This window comes from Eubalaena glacialis, chromosome X, assembly GCF_028564815.1.
Source record: "Eubalaena glacialis isolate mEubGla1 chromosome X, mEubGla1.1.hap2.+ XY, whole genome shotgun sequence".
NCBI classification, from domain to species: Eukaryota; Metazoa; Chordata; class Mammalia; order Artiodactyla; family Balaenidae; genus Eubalaena; species Eubalaena glacialis.
The window spans coordinates 65789026-65804613 of NC_083736.1; positions in this window are offsets into that span (position 1 = coordinate 65789026).

Sequence of the window (15588 nt, forward strand, 5' to 3'; positions counted from 1 at the left end):
TGATAGCTGATATATAATTTCAGGCTGAAAACTTTTCTGACTTTCAATGTCACTTTTGAGAATGCTGGTACTATTTTGCATGCCATTATGATTCCCAATCCTTTAAGTATGACACATTTAATTTTTTTAGTTATATATATTTTGAGTTATTACATAGCAAAATTAACTTTTTTGTTTTCAGTACCATGAATTTTAACACATGGACAGATTTGTGTAACTATCACCACAATCAGGATACAAAACAGTTCCATCACCCCCAAAATCTCCCTCACTCTGCTGCTTTGTAGTCAAACCATCTCCCCCATCCCAAACCTCTGATAACTGGTGATCTGTTTCCCATCCCTATAGTTTTACCTTTTCCAAATATTATACAAACACAATCATACAGTATGTAACATTTTGAGACTGGCTTCTTTCATTTAGCATAATGCATTTGCGATTCATCCAAGTTGTTGCATGTATCAAGAGTTCCTTCCTTTGTATTGTTAAAAAATGTTTCATTTGTAGATGTATGCTTTTATTCGTTCATCTGTTGAATAACATCTTGATTGCTTTCAGTTTTGGGTGACTATGAATAAGGTTTCTATTAACATTCATGTGGAGTTTTTTTGTAAACATAAGTTTTCAGTCCTCTAAGGCAAGTACCCAGGCATGGAATTGCTGGGTCATATGGTAATTGTATGTTTACCTTTATAAGAAATTGGCAAGCTGTTTTCCAGAGTGGCTGTACAATTCTGCATTCCCTCTATCAATATATAGAAGTTCCAGTTTCTCTGCAAACTCATCAGTACTTGGTATCATCAGTGTTTTTAATTTTAGTCATTCAAATAGGGTTACAGTGGTATCTCATTGTGCTTTTAATTTGCATTTTCCTAATAGCTAAAAATGTTGAACACCTTTTCAGGTGCTTATTTGGCATCCTTATATCTTCTTTAGTGGAGTGCCTGTACATGTCCTTTGCCCATTTTTAAAATGAGCAGTTTATTTTCTTATAGTGGAGTTTTGAGAGTTCTTTGTATATTCTGTATATAGTTGTAATTTACAGATATTTCCTCCCATTCTACAGCTGCCTTTTCAGTCTTTTAACAGGGGCTTTCTCAGAGAAAAAGAGTATAATTTTGATGAAATCCAATTTAACAAATTTTTCCTAGTGTTTCTTACAGATTAGCCTTTTGGTGTTATTTCTAAGAATTCTTTACCTAACCTCAGGTCATGATGATTTTCCCTTATGTTTTCTTCTAAAAAATTTACATTCATATGTTTTACATTCTGATCCATGATCTATTATGAGTTAAATTTCTAATGAGGTGCAATATGTAGGTTCAGGCTCTTTTTTTTTTCTTTTTGCATACAGATACCCAAAAATTGCAATACCATTTGTGAAAAGACTATGCTTTCTAAATTGAACTTATTTTGCACCTTTATAAAAAATTAGTTGGCATGAGTGACATCAGCAAAAATGGTGAAGTAGATACCTCCAAGGGCCAGTCCCTCTACAGGAACATCAAAAAGTCAAGCAAAAAGTACAAGAGTCAACTTTGTCAGAATTCTTTAAAACAGTCAAAGTTTACAGCAGGCAAACAAATGTAAAACAATAAAAAGGCAACTTAAAAGTGGTAGGAAACCTTTGTGGCATTTCTAGTTGTCCTCGCTCTGTGACCCTCCCTGGCTCGGTGGCAATTTGAAGACTGCAGCCCACATTTTCAGTATGGGACTCTTACCCTTGGCTCCCAAGGGAGAAGAGCAGACTTATTCTCAAAGAATTCTGTTTGTTCTGGTCTATATAGGAGCTAACTGAAGGACTGATATACCTTATTCAGAACTAGCTCAGGGTATCCACAGCCACCTGGGGCAACAGAATATGGTCGAGGCATTTGATAGCGTGCTGAAAGTCAGGGGGGAAAAGCTGGGGACAGAGGGATATTAGGGCATTCAAAAGCACTCAAGTTTACTGGGGAATTTAGAAAGCCGTGTGCATGTCCGGGTCAGAATGCATCCTTAGAAAAGTCCTGAGAATACCCTAAGCTTTTACCTCTGGTTGATCTATAGGCTCAGCACAAGCAGAAAGTGAAAGTTAAGATAGAGTTTTAAATGGCCTGGCTAAGCATTGAAGGAGTGCCTCGGAACAGAGCCAATGAGAGTTTTTTTTGTTGTTGTTGTTTCTTTCTTTTTCTTCTTCCTTTTCTTCCTTCCTTCCTTCCTTTTCTCTTCATCCTCCTCCTTCTTCTTCCCCTTCCCCTTCTTCTTCTCCTCCTTCTCCTTCTCCTTTGCCTCTTCTCTCTCTCTCTCTCCCCCCCACCCCCGGCATTCAAGGATACCTCTGTCAAAACACGAGCTTACCACAAGCTACAGAAACAGACAGCACACATGACAAAGAATACAGACTTTACAAAAATAGTTTAGAAGTCACTAACTAAACAAGCAGCGACATAAAATATCAAGGGGGGAAAACCCTCAGAAGGGAAAGAATGTGATTTCTGGAGTTACCACATTATAATATTCAAAATGTCCAGTTTTCAATAAAAATATTAAGTATGCAAAGAAATAAGAAAATATTATGGCTAATTCATAGAAGAAATCAACAGAAACTGTCCTTGAAGAAGCACAGACTTTGGATCTACTAGACAAACATTTTAAATCAATTGTCTTAAATATGCTCAAAGAGAGAGAGAGGAGCTTCAAGACGGCAGAAGAGTAACATGTGGAGATCACCTTCCTTCCTACAAATACATCAGAAATGCATCTACATGTGGAACAACTCCTACAGAACACCTACTGAACGCTGGCAGAAGACCTCAGACCTCCCAAAAGGCAAGAAACTCCCCACGTACCTGGGTAGGGCAAAAGAAAAAAGAAAAAACAGAGACAAAAGAAGAGGGACGGGACCCACACCAGTGGGAGGGAGCTGTGAAGGAGGAAAGGTTTCCACACACTAGGAAGTCCCTTCACGGGCGGAGACTGCGGTTGGCGGAGGGGGAAGCTTCCAAGCCACGGAGGAGAGCGCAGCCACAGGGGCGCAGAGGGCAAAGCAGAGAGATTCCCGCACAGAGGATCAGTGCTGACCAACACTCACCAGCCCGAGAGGCTTGTCTGCTCACCTGCCGGAGCGGGTGGGGGTTGGGAGCTGAGGCTCGGGCTTCGGAGGACTGATCCCAGGGAGAGGACTGGGGTTGGCTGCGTGAACACAGCCTGAAGGGAGCTAGTGAACCACAGCTAGCCAGGAGGGAGTCCGGGAAAAAGTCTGGAGCTGCCGAAGAGGCAAGAGACTTTTTCTTGCCTCTTTGTTTCCTGGTGCACGAGGAGAAGGGATTAAGAGCGCCACTTAAAGGAGCTACAGAGACGGGCGTGAGCTGCGGCTATCAGCGCAGACCCCAGAGACGGGCATGAGATGCTAAGGCTGCTGCTGCCGCCACCAAGAAGCCTGTGTGCAAGCACAGGTGACTGTCCACACCTCCTCTCCCGGGAACCTGTGCAGCCCGTCACTGCCAGGGTCCTGTGATCCAGGGACAACTTCCCCAGGAGAACGCACAGCGGGCCTCAGGCTGGTGCAACATCACGCCAGCCTCTGCTGCCGCAGGGTCGCCCCACACTCCGTACCCTTCCCTCGCCCCGGCCTGAGTGAGCCAGAGCCCCCGAATCAGCTGCTCCTTTAACCCTGTCCTGTCTGAGTGAAGAACAGACACCCTCAGGCGACCTACACGCAATGGCGGGTCCAAATCCAAAGCTGAACCCCAGGAGCTGTGCGAACAAAGAGAGAAAGGGAAATTTCTCCCAGCAGCCTCAGGAGCAACGGATTAAATTGCCACGATCAACTTGATGTATCCTGCATCTGTGGAATAACTGAATACAAAGAATCATCCCAAACTGAGGAGGTGGACTCTTTGAGAGCAACAATATATATATATATTTCCCTTTTTCTCTTTTTGTGAGTGTGTATGTGTATGCTTCTGTCTGTGATTTTGTCTGTATAGCTTTGCTTTTACCATTTCTCCTAGGGTTCTGTCTGTCTGTTTTTTGCTTTTGTTTTTGTTTTTTAGTATAGTTTTTAGTGCTTGTTATCATTGGTGGATTTGGTTCTTGGTTTGGTTGCTCTGTTCTTTCCTTCTTTCTTTTTTTTATTACTTAAAAATATTTTTTTAATAACTATTTTTATTTTTTATTTTCATAACTTTCTTTTATTTTATCTTCTTTCTTTCTTTCTTTTTTTCACCCTTTTATTCTGAGCCATGTGGATGACAGACTCTTGGTGCTCCAGCCAGGTGTCAGGGCTGTGCCTCTGACGTGAGAGTGCCAAGTTTAGGACACTGGTCCAAAAGAGACCTCCCAGCTCCACGTAATATCAAACAGCAAAAATCTCCCAGAGACCTCCATCTCAATGGCAAGATCCAGCTCCACTCAACGACCAGCAAGCTACAGTGCTGGACACCCTATGCCAAACAACTAGCAAGACAGGAACACAACCCCATCCATTAGCAGAGATGCTGAATAAAATAATAATAAGGCCACAGACACCCGAAAACACACCACCAGACGTGGACCTGCCCACCAGAAAGACAAGATCCAGCCTCATCCACCACAACACAGGCACTACTCCCCTCCACCAGGAAGCCTACACAACCCATGGAACCAACCTTAGCCACTGGGGACAGACACCAAAAACAACGGGAACTACGAACCTGCAGGCTGCAAAAAGGAGACCCCAAACACAGTAAGTTAAACAGCATGAGAAGACAGAGAAACTCACAGCAGATGAAGGAGCAAGGCAAAATCCCACCAGACCTAATAAATGAAGAGGAAATAGGCAGTCTACCTGAAAAAGAATTCAGAATAATGATAGTAAAAATGATCCAAAATCTTGGAAATAGAATGGAGAAAATACAAGAAACGTTTAACAAGGACCTAGAAGAAGTAAAGAGCAAACAAACAAAAAAAGGAAACAAACAATCATGAACATCACAATAAATGAAATTAAAAATTCTCTAGACGGGATCAATAGCAGAATAACTGAGGCAGAAGAACGGATAAGTGACCTGGAAGATAAAATAGTGGAAATAACTACTGCAGAGCAGAATATAGAAAAAAGAATGAAAAGAATTGAGGACATTCTCAGAGACCTCTGGGACAATATTAAACACACCAACATTCGAATTATAGGGGTCCCAGAAGAAGAAGAGAAAAAGAAAGGGACTGAGAAAATATTTGAAGAGATTATAGTTGAAAATTTCCCTAATATGGAAAGGGAATAGTTAATCAAGTCCTGGAAGAACAGAGAGTCCCATACAGGATAAATCCAAGGAGAAACACGCCAAGACACATACTAATCAAACTATCAAATTAAATACAAAGAAAAAATGTTAAAAGCAGCAAGGGATAAACAACAATTAACACACAAGGGAATCCCCATAAGGTTAACAGCTGATCTTTCAGCAGAAACTCTGCAAGCCAGAAGGGAGTGGCAGGACATATTTAAAGTGATGAAGGAGAAAAACCTACAGCCAAGATTACTCTACACAGGAAGGATCTCATTCAGATTTGATGGAGAAATTAAAATCTTTACAGACAAGCAAAAGATAAGAGAATTCAGCACCATCAAACCAGCTTTACAACAAATGCTAAAGGAAGTTCTCTAGGCAGGAAACACAAGAGAAGGAAAAGACCTACAATAACACACCCAAAACAATGAAGAAAATGGGAATAGGAACATACATATCGATAATTACCTTAAATGTAAATGGATTAAATGCTCCCACCAAAAGACATAGACTGGCTGAATGGATACAAAAACAAGACCCATATGTATGCTGTCTACAAGAGACCCACTTCAGACCTAGAGACACATACAGACTGAAAGTGAGGGGATGGAAAAAGATATTCCATGCAAATGGAAATCAAAAGAAAGCTGGAGAAGCAACTCTCATATCAGACAAAATAGATTTTAAAATAAAGACTATTACAAGAGACAAAGAAGGACACTACATAATGATCAAGGGATCAATCCAAGAAAAAGATATAACAATTGTAAATATTTATGCACCCAACATAGGAGCACCTCAATACATAAGGCAAATACAAAAAGCCATAAAAGGGGAAATCGACAGTAACACAATCATAGTAGGGGACTTTAACACCCCACTTTCACCAATGGATAGATCATCCAAAATGAAAATAAATAAGGAAACACAAGCTTTAAATGATACATTAAACAAGATGGACTTAATTGATCTTTATAGGACATTCCATCCAAAAACAATAGAATACACACTCTTCTCAAGGGCTCATGTAACAGTCTCCCAGATAGATCATACCTTGGATCACAAATCAAGCCTTGGTAAATTTTAGAAAGTTGAAATCGTTTCAAGTATCTTTTCCGACTACAATGTTATGAGACTAGATATCAATTACAGGTAAAAATCTGTAAAAAATACAAACACATGGAGGCTAAACAATACACTACTTAATAACCAAGAGATCACTAAAGAAATGAAGGAGGAAATCAAAAAATACCTAGAAACAAATGACAATGAAAACACGACAACCCAAAACCTATGGGATGCAGCAAAAGCAGTTCTAAGAGGGAAGTTTATAGCAATACAATCCTACCTTAAGAAACAAGAAACAACTCAAATAAACAACCTAACTCTACACCTAAAGCAATTAGAGAAAGAAGAACAAAAATAACCCAAAGTTACCAGAAGGAAAGAAATCATAAAGATCAGTTCAGAAATAAATGAAAAATAAATGAAGGAAACGATAGCAAAGATCAATAAAACTAAAAGCTGGTTCTTTGAGAAGATAAACAAAATTGATAATCATTAGCCAGACTCATCAAGAAAAAAAGGGAGAAGACTCAAATCAATAGAATTAGAAATGAAAAAGGAGAAGTAACCACTGACACTGCAGAATTAAAAAGGATCATGAGAGATTACTACAAGCAACTCTATGCCAATAAAATGGACAACCTGGAAGAAATGGACAAATTCTTAGAAATGTACAATGTTCTGGGACTGAACCAGGAAGAAATAGAAAATTTGAACAGACCAATCATAAGCACTGTAATTGAAACTGTGGTTAAAAATCTTCCAACAAACAAAAGCACAGGACCAGATGGCTTCACAGGCAAATTCTATGAAACATTTATAGAAGTGCTAACACCTATCCTTCTCAAAGTCTTCCAAAATATAGCAGAGGGAGGAACACTCCCAAACTCATTCTATGAGGCCACCATCACCCTGATACCAAAACCAGACAAAGATGTCACAAAGAAAGAAAACTACAGGCCAATATCACTGATGAACATAGATGCAAAAATCCTCAACAAAATACTAGCAAACAGAATCCAACAGCACATTAAAAGGATCATACACCATGATCAAGTGGTGTTTTTCCTAGGAATGGAAGGATTCTTCAATATGTGCAAGTCAATCAATGTGATACACCATATTAACAAATTGAAGGAGAAAAACCATATGATTATCTCAATAGATGCAGAGAAAGCTTTCGACAAAATTCAACACCCATTTATGATAAAAACCCTCCAGAAAGTAGGCATAGAGTGAACTTTCCTCAACATAATAAAGGCCATATATGACAAACCCACAGCCAACATCGTCCTCAATGGTGAAAAACTGAAACCATTTCTACTAAGATCAGGAAAAAGACAAAGTTGACCACTCTCACCACTATTATTCAACATAGTTGTGGAAGTTTTAGCCTCAGCAATCAGAGAAGAAAAAGAAATAAAAGGAATCCAAATCGGAAAAGAAGAAGTAAAGCTGTCACTGTTTGCAGATGACATGATACTATACATGGAGAATCCTAAAGATGCTACCAGAAAACTACTAGAGCTAATCAATGAATTTGGTAAAGTAGCAGGATACAAAATTAATGCACAGAAATCTCTTGCATTCCTATACACTAATGATGAAATATCTGAAAGTGAAATTAAGAAAACACTCCCATTTACCATTGCAACAAGAAGAATAAAATATCAAGGAATAAACCTACCTAAGGAGGCAAAAGACCTGTATGCAGAAAACTCTAAGACACTGATGAAAGAAATTAAAGATGCTACAAATAGATGGAGAGATATACCATGTTCTTGGATTGGAAGAATCAACATTTTGAAATTGACCCTACTACCCAAAGCAATCTACAGATTCAATGCAATCCCTATCAAACTACCACTGGCATTTTTCACAGAACTAGAACAATAAATTTCACAATTTGTATGGAAACACAAAAGACCCCGAATAGCTAAAGCAACCTTGAGAAAGATAAATGGAGCTGGAGGAATCAGGCTCCTGCACTTCAGACTATACTACAAAGCTACAGTAATCAAGACAGTATGGTACTGGCACAAAAACAGAAATATAGATCAATGGATCAGGATAGAAAGTCCAGAGATAAACCCATGCATATATGGTCACCTTATCTTTGATAAAGGAGGCAAGAATATACAATGGAGAAAAGACAGCCTCTTCAATAAGTGGTGCTGGGAAAACTGGACAGCTACCTGTAAAAGAATGAAATTAGAACACTCCCTAACACCATACACAAAAATAAACTCAAAATGGATTAAGGACCTAAATGTAAGGCCAGACACTATAAAACTCTTAGAGGAAAACATAGGCAGAACAGTCTATGACATAAATCACAGCAAGATCCTTTTTGACCCTCCTCCTAGAGAAATGGAAATAAAAACAAAAATAAACAAATGGGATCTAATGAAACTTAACAGTTCTGCACAGCAAAGGAAACCATAAACAAGACGAAAAGACAACCCTCAGAACGGGAGAAAATATTTGCAAATGAAGCAACTGACAGAGGATTAATCTCCAAAATTTACAAGCAACTCATGCAGCTCAATATGAAAAAAACAAACAAACCAATCCAAAAATGGTCCCAAGACCTAAATAGACATTTCTCCAAAGAAGATATATAGATTGCCAACAAACACATGAAAGAATGCTCAACATCATTAATCATTAGAGAAATGCAAATCAAAACTACAATGAGATATCATCTCACACTGGTCAGAATGGCCATCATCAAAAAATCTACAAACAATAAATGCTGGAGAGGGTGTGGAGAAAAGGGAACCCTCTTTCACTGTTGGTGGGAATATAAATTGATACAGCCACTATGGAGAACAGTATGGAGGTTCCTTAAAAAACTACAAATAGAACTACCATATGACCCAGCAATCCCACTACTGGGCATATACACTGAGAAATCCATAATTCAAAGAGTCATGTACCACAGTGTTCATTGCAGCTCTATTTACAATAGCCAGGACATGGAAGCAACCTAAGTGTCCATCAACAGATGAATGGTAAAGAAGATGTGGCACATATATACAATGGAATATTACTCAGCCATAAAAATATATGAAATTGAATTATTTGTAGTGAGGTGGATGGACCTAGAGTCTGTCATACAGAGTGAAGTAAGTCAGAAAGGGAAAAACAAATACTGCATGCTAACACATATATATGAAATCTAAAAAAAAAAAAAAATCGTCATGAAGAACCTAGGGGCAACACAGGAATAAAGACAGAGACCTACGAGAGCATGGACTTGAGGATATGGGGAGGGGGAAGGGTATGCTGGGAAAAAGTGAGAGTGGCATGGACATATATACACTATCAAACGTAAAATAGCTAGTGGGAAGCAGCCGCATAGCACAGGGAGATTAGCTCGGTGCTTTGTGACCACCTAGAGGGGTGGGATTGGGAGAGTGGGAGGGAGGGAGATGCAAGAGGGAAGAGATATGGGGACATATGTATATGTATAACTGATTCACTTTGTTATAAAGCAGAAACTAACACACCATTGTAAAGCAATTATACTCCAATAAAGATGTTAAAAAAAAAAGAAGAAGGCTTACATTAAGGACCATCATCAAGAAAAACATTACCTTCCATTCACTCATAGAATTAACAGGATGATAGATTCCAAAATAAATTTTATCATGTAATCTAATGCAGTTCTTTACAACTGGCTTTGGGGGAGAAGGCATTGTCGATAATTCTGTGCAGATGTTGTTGGGTCTTACATAAGGAAGTGAAACAGGACTCTAGGTGCTGAAGAGATTGTGGGGAAGTTATTATTGCTTGATGCTACAATACACTTAGGTGAAATAAATTGGGTAATAAGTTTATTTCATAATGGCAGCTTGGTCCTAAATTATTTTGTGTCTACAAAACACTAAAGCTCCTACCTTAAAAGTAAAAAAAAAAAAAAAATTCAGCCAATCTTCCTAAAAATAATTAAGATCCTTACTTGAAAAAAAAGAAAAATGCTCAAAGAGCTAAAGAAAACCAGGAGAACAATGTATGAACAAATAAATAATATCAATAAAGAGTCAAAAATTATAAAAAAGGAGTTAAAGCAGAATTTTGGAACTGAAAGTGCAATAACTGAAAAAAAACTCACTAGAGGGCTTCAATAGTAGTTTTGAGTAGGCAGAATAAACAATCACTGAACTTGAAGATTGGTTAAATAAAATTATCCAATCTAAATTGCAGAGAGAAAAAAAAGACACACACACAAAAAGAACAGAGCCTGAGACCTGTGGAACACCATAAAACACACCAACATACACATACTGGGAAATCCATAAGGAAAGGAGAAAGAAAAGGGGCAGAAAGAACATTTGAAGAAAGAATTGTTGGGGGAGCAATCAAAATGGCAGAGCAGGAGGACATAGAACTCACACCCCCACACACAAACATATCAAAAATACATCCACATGTGGAACAATTCTCACTTAAAACTAACTGGAAACTGGCAGAAAGACTCCTGTACAACCAAGACTGTTATAAAGATCCCCACATATCAGGTAGGCAGGGAAGAAAAGCAATCAAGTCAGGGCCTGCGTCCCTGGGAGGGGACTAAGAGGAAAAGGGGGAATACATGGATGGAGACCCACCCTGGGGAGTGAGCAATGAGAGCCACAGATTGGGTACCCCAGTCCTGAGGTTGTACACAGGGGAAACAAGCTCCCTTAGCTGGTTGGAGGACTGCTAGGACTAACAGTAGAGCTGTGGGAAGCCTGGACTCCACTCATAAGGAGCATGTGTGCTGGCTTGCCCCCAAGGCAGGGTGGAGAGGGCAGAGAGAGGACTGTTCTAGTCCTCTAGAGCAGCCCCTCTAGGAGGGGCTACTGGGTTTCCTGCGACTGCCTCGGCACATGCCCCAGCCTGAGCTGAGTGAACACTCCAGCCCCGTGTACTGGATCTAGGGCTGCCATGACTGGGGAGAAAACTCAACCATGGGATGGAGAGGCGACCTGGTCCCAGGTAGGAGCCTGCAGTGGCAGTGGCCATTGTTGACACTTATTCAAGCAGCACATCAAAAGCAGCCCAAAACTCTGACGGCAGCCGTTCCACTACAGCTCATGCACTGATACATGCTGAGAGTCCATGAGGTCCTCACCTGCACTGTAGTGTGGCTCCACAACAAGGTGGAGGAGGCAGAGTTTGGGAGCAGTGATTGGCTGTGAGGGACAAAGGGGACTTGCACCCCAGGCTGTGTCTGAGCAGAGCAAGGGAAACAATTGTGGGTGCCTGTATAGGCAGTGCATAGGAGACAGATCAGACCTCTGTCTGCAGCCAACATGAGCTGAGAGCACGTAAGAGCCCCCCTTGCTTCAGCACTACCCACTCTGGGGCAAGGATCCTGGTGCTGGGAGAGGGAAAAACACATACTTAAAGGGAACAGAGCCAGCTCAGGTCTGACCCTCAGGGCTTCTGCTCCAGGAACTTGGGATCAGATTATACCCCCAATAAGGCAGTGATGGCCACTGAGAAGAGGAGAAGTCCCGCCTCACACCCAGCTCCAGCTCTAGCCCCTCTATCTCCAGCCCCATCTCCCTACCAATGTGATAGTTGTCAGCACACCCTGAGGAAAGATGTGACTTTTGTCCATATCAAATGCAGCTCTCTCACCAAAGGCATTGAGCACATGTGGTCCGTATAGGGATGCTCCCACATAAGAACACCCCTTCAAGACCACAATAGGCAACTGTTCCACCTAAATTCATAGAGGCAGAGAAAGTTAAACAAAATGAAAAGGCAGAGGAACTGCTTTCAATTGAAAGAGCAAGAGAAAAACTCTCAAAAAATAATGAAACAGAAATAAACAATTTACCAGATAAAGAATTCAAAAAATTGGTAATAAAAATGTTAACTGAATTAGGGAAAAGAATAGATGAACACAGTGAAAAATTTGTAACAAAGAATTAGAAAATATAAAAAAGATACAATGAATTCAATAACTGAAATAAAAAACATACAGAAGGACTGAATAGCAGACTAAGTGATACAGAGGAATGCATAAGTGATCTGGAAGACAGAATAATGGAAATCACCCAATCAGAACAACAAAAAGAAAAACAAAATTTTAAAAATGAAAGCAGTTTAAGAGATCTCTGGGATAACATTAAGCATGCCAACATTAGCATTATAGAGGTCCCAGAAGGAGAAGAGAGAGAGAAGGAAATCAAAAATGTATTTGAAGAAATTATGGCTGAAAAATTCCCAAACCTGAAGAAGGAAGCAGATATCCAGGTACAGGACTAACAGAGGGTCCCAAACAAAATTAACCCAAACACCCACACCAAGACAATTGTTCTTCTAGTACCATTTCAAATAGGAGTGGCAAGAGTGGACATCCTTGGGAATTCCCTGGTGGTCCAGTGGTAGGACATGGCACTTTCACTGCCGAGGCCCAAGTTCAATCCCTGGTTGGGGAACTAAGATCCCACAAGCTGCGTGGCACAGCCAAAAGAAAAAAAGAAGAGTGAACATCTTTGTCTAGTTCCCGAACTTTGGGAGAAAGCATTTAGTTTGTTTCCTATTAAGTATGATCTTAGATGTAGGTTTTTTATAGATGCCCTTTATCAGGCTGACAAAGTTCGGCTCTATTCTTAGTTTGCTGAGAGTTTTTTCTTAAATGATGTTGAATTTTGTCAAAGGCTTCTTCTACATCAATTGACACTTCCTGGGATAAACTACACATGAGCTATATTTTTCTTTGTAGACATTGCTATATCAATTTACTAATTTACTAATTTTACTAATTTTTATCAGTTTACTAATTCAGTATCAATTTACTAATACTTCTGATGATTTTTGCAATTATGTTCATGAGAGTTATTGGTCTATAGTTTCTTTCTTGCTTAATTCTTTTTGCACTGTCGTTGGCTAGTTTTGTTATCAGGGTAATGCTGGTCTCATAAAATGAGTTGGGGAGTGTTCCTTCCTATTCTATTCTATTTGGGGGAAGAGGTATTGTAGAATTGGTGTTAAATCTTCTTTAAATGTATAGTGGAATTTGCCAGTGAAACCATCTGGGCCTGGAGATATCTTTTTTAAGAAGGTAATTAACTATGAATTCAATTTCTTTAAAGGACTATCCAAATTATCTACTTCATATTGGTTGAGTTTTGGTAATTTGTGGCTTTAAAAGAATCGGTCCATTTCACCTAAGTTGTTGAATTTGTGCACACATTTAGTTGTTTGTAGCACTATCTCTTTCCCTATTTGCCCATTGATAGAGCCTTTTCGAAATTCCAGAGAGTTGGAAATATCCCAATAAGGTGAATTCTTTATGATGTGCATTTTTCTGTATACTTAGTGTGTAATAAGTAAATTTGACTGGGCTTTGTCCCCAGTTCCTAGGAGATAACCTCTAAACCCTTGTAATTTCCCAAGATATAGTAGTGTCTTTGTTATTCATGGTGGGCACCATAAACCACACCTCATAGTTTATGCTAATGAGGTGACTCATGGTGGGCCCCTAGATAGCATATGCTAGTGAGATGGCTCAGAATGGGGCCTGGACATGCCAGAAAAACCAACCACATGACTAGAGAGTTGGGGCTTTGAGCCATGTTAAATCAGCCCAATTACCAGAGAAGGGAAGGGTTGGAGACTGAGTTAAACCATGTGATTCAATCTATTATGCTTACATAATGAAACCCCAATAAAAACTCTGGACACCAAAACTTGGGTGAGTTTCCCTAATTGGCAGCATTCTGTGTACTGTCACACATTGATGTGCTGAGAAGGTAACACATCCTTGAGTACGACAGAAGCTTAGTATTTGGTACCCTTCCATACCCTACCCTATGCATTTTTCCCTTTGGCTGGTTCTGATTTTCATCCTTTTGTTATAATAAAATGGTAATCATAGATGTAGTGTTTTCCTGTATTCTGTGAGTCATACAGCAAATGATCAAACATGAAGGGATAGCAGGAACCCCTGAATTTGGAGCCAGGTGGTCAGAAGTAAAGGTGGCCTGAGAATCTTCAAACTTGTGGCTGGTGTCTGAAGTGAGAGCAGTCTTGCAGATGACTGTGACTGTGCCCTTTACCTGTGAAGTCTGGCCTAACTCCAGGTTGCCAGTGTCTGAAGTCATTGCAGTTGGTGTCAGAAAAAGTGAGATTTGCTAAAATAACTCTGACTCACTGAAAAACATTGTTTGGGAAGGAAAAGAATGAAATGGCAGGAGAACGAGGAGCCTTTGATTCCTGGATGGTTTTCTTTTTTTTTTTTAATATAGCAGGTTCTTACTAGTCATCAATTTTATACACATCAGTGTATACATGTCAATCCCAATCGCCCAATTCATCACACCACCCCCACACCCCCCACCCCCTGGCTTTCCCCCTTTGGTGTCCATACGTTTGTTCTCTACATCTGTCTCTCTATTTCTGCCCTGCAAACCAGTTCATCTGTACCATTTTTCTAGGATCCACATATATGAGTTAATATATGATATTTCTTTTTCTCTTTCTGACTTACTTCACTCTGTATGACAGTCTCTAGATCCATCCACGTCTCAACAAATGACCAAATTTCATTCCTTTTTATGGCTGAGTAATATTCCATTGTATATATGTACCACAACTTCTTTATCCATTCATCTGTCGATGGGCATTTAGGTTGCTTCCATGACCTGACTATTGTAAACAGTGCTGCAGTGAACATTGGGGTGCATGTGTCTTTTGGAATTATGGTTTTCTCTGGGTATATGCCCAGTAGTGGGATTGCTGGATCATATGGTAATTCTATTTTTCATTTTTTAAGGAACTTCCATACTGCTCTCCATAGTGGCTGTATCAATTTACATTCCCACCAACAGTGCAAGAGGGTTCCCTTTTCTCCACGCCCTCTCCAACATTTGTTGTTTGTAGATTTTCTGATGATGCCCATTCTAACTGGTGTGAGGTGATACCTCATTGTAGTTTTGATTTGCATTTCTCTAATAATTAGTGATGTTGAGAAGCTTTTCATGTGCTTCTTGGCCATCTGCATGTCTTCTTTGGAGAAATGTCTATTTAGGTCTTCTGCCCATTTTTTGACTGGGTTGTTTGTTTTTTTAATATTGAGCTGCATGAGCTGTTTATATATTTTGGAGATTAATCATTTGTCCGTTGATTCATTTGCAAATATTTTCTCCCATTCTGAGAGTTGTCTTTTCGTCTTCTTTATGGTTTCCTTTGCTGTGCAAAAGCTTTGAAGTTTCATTAGGCCTCATTGGTTTATTTTTGTTTTTATTTCCATTACTCTAGGAGGTGGATC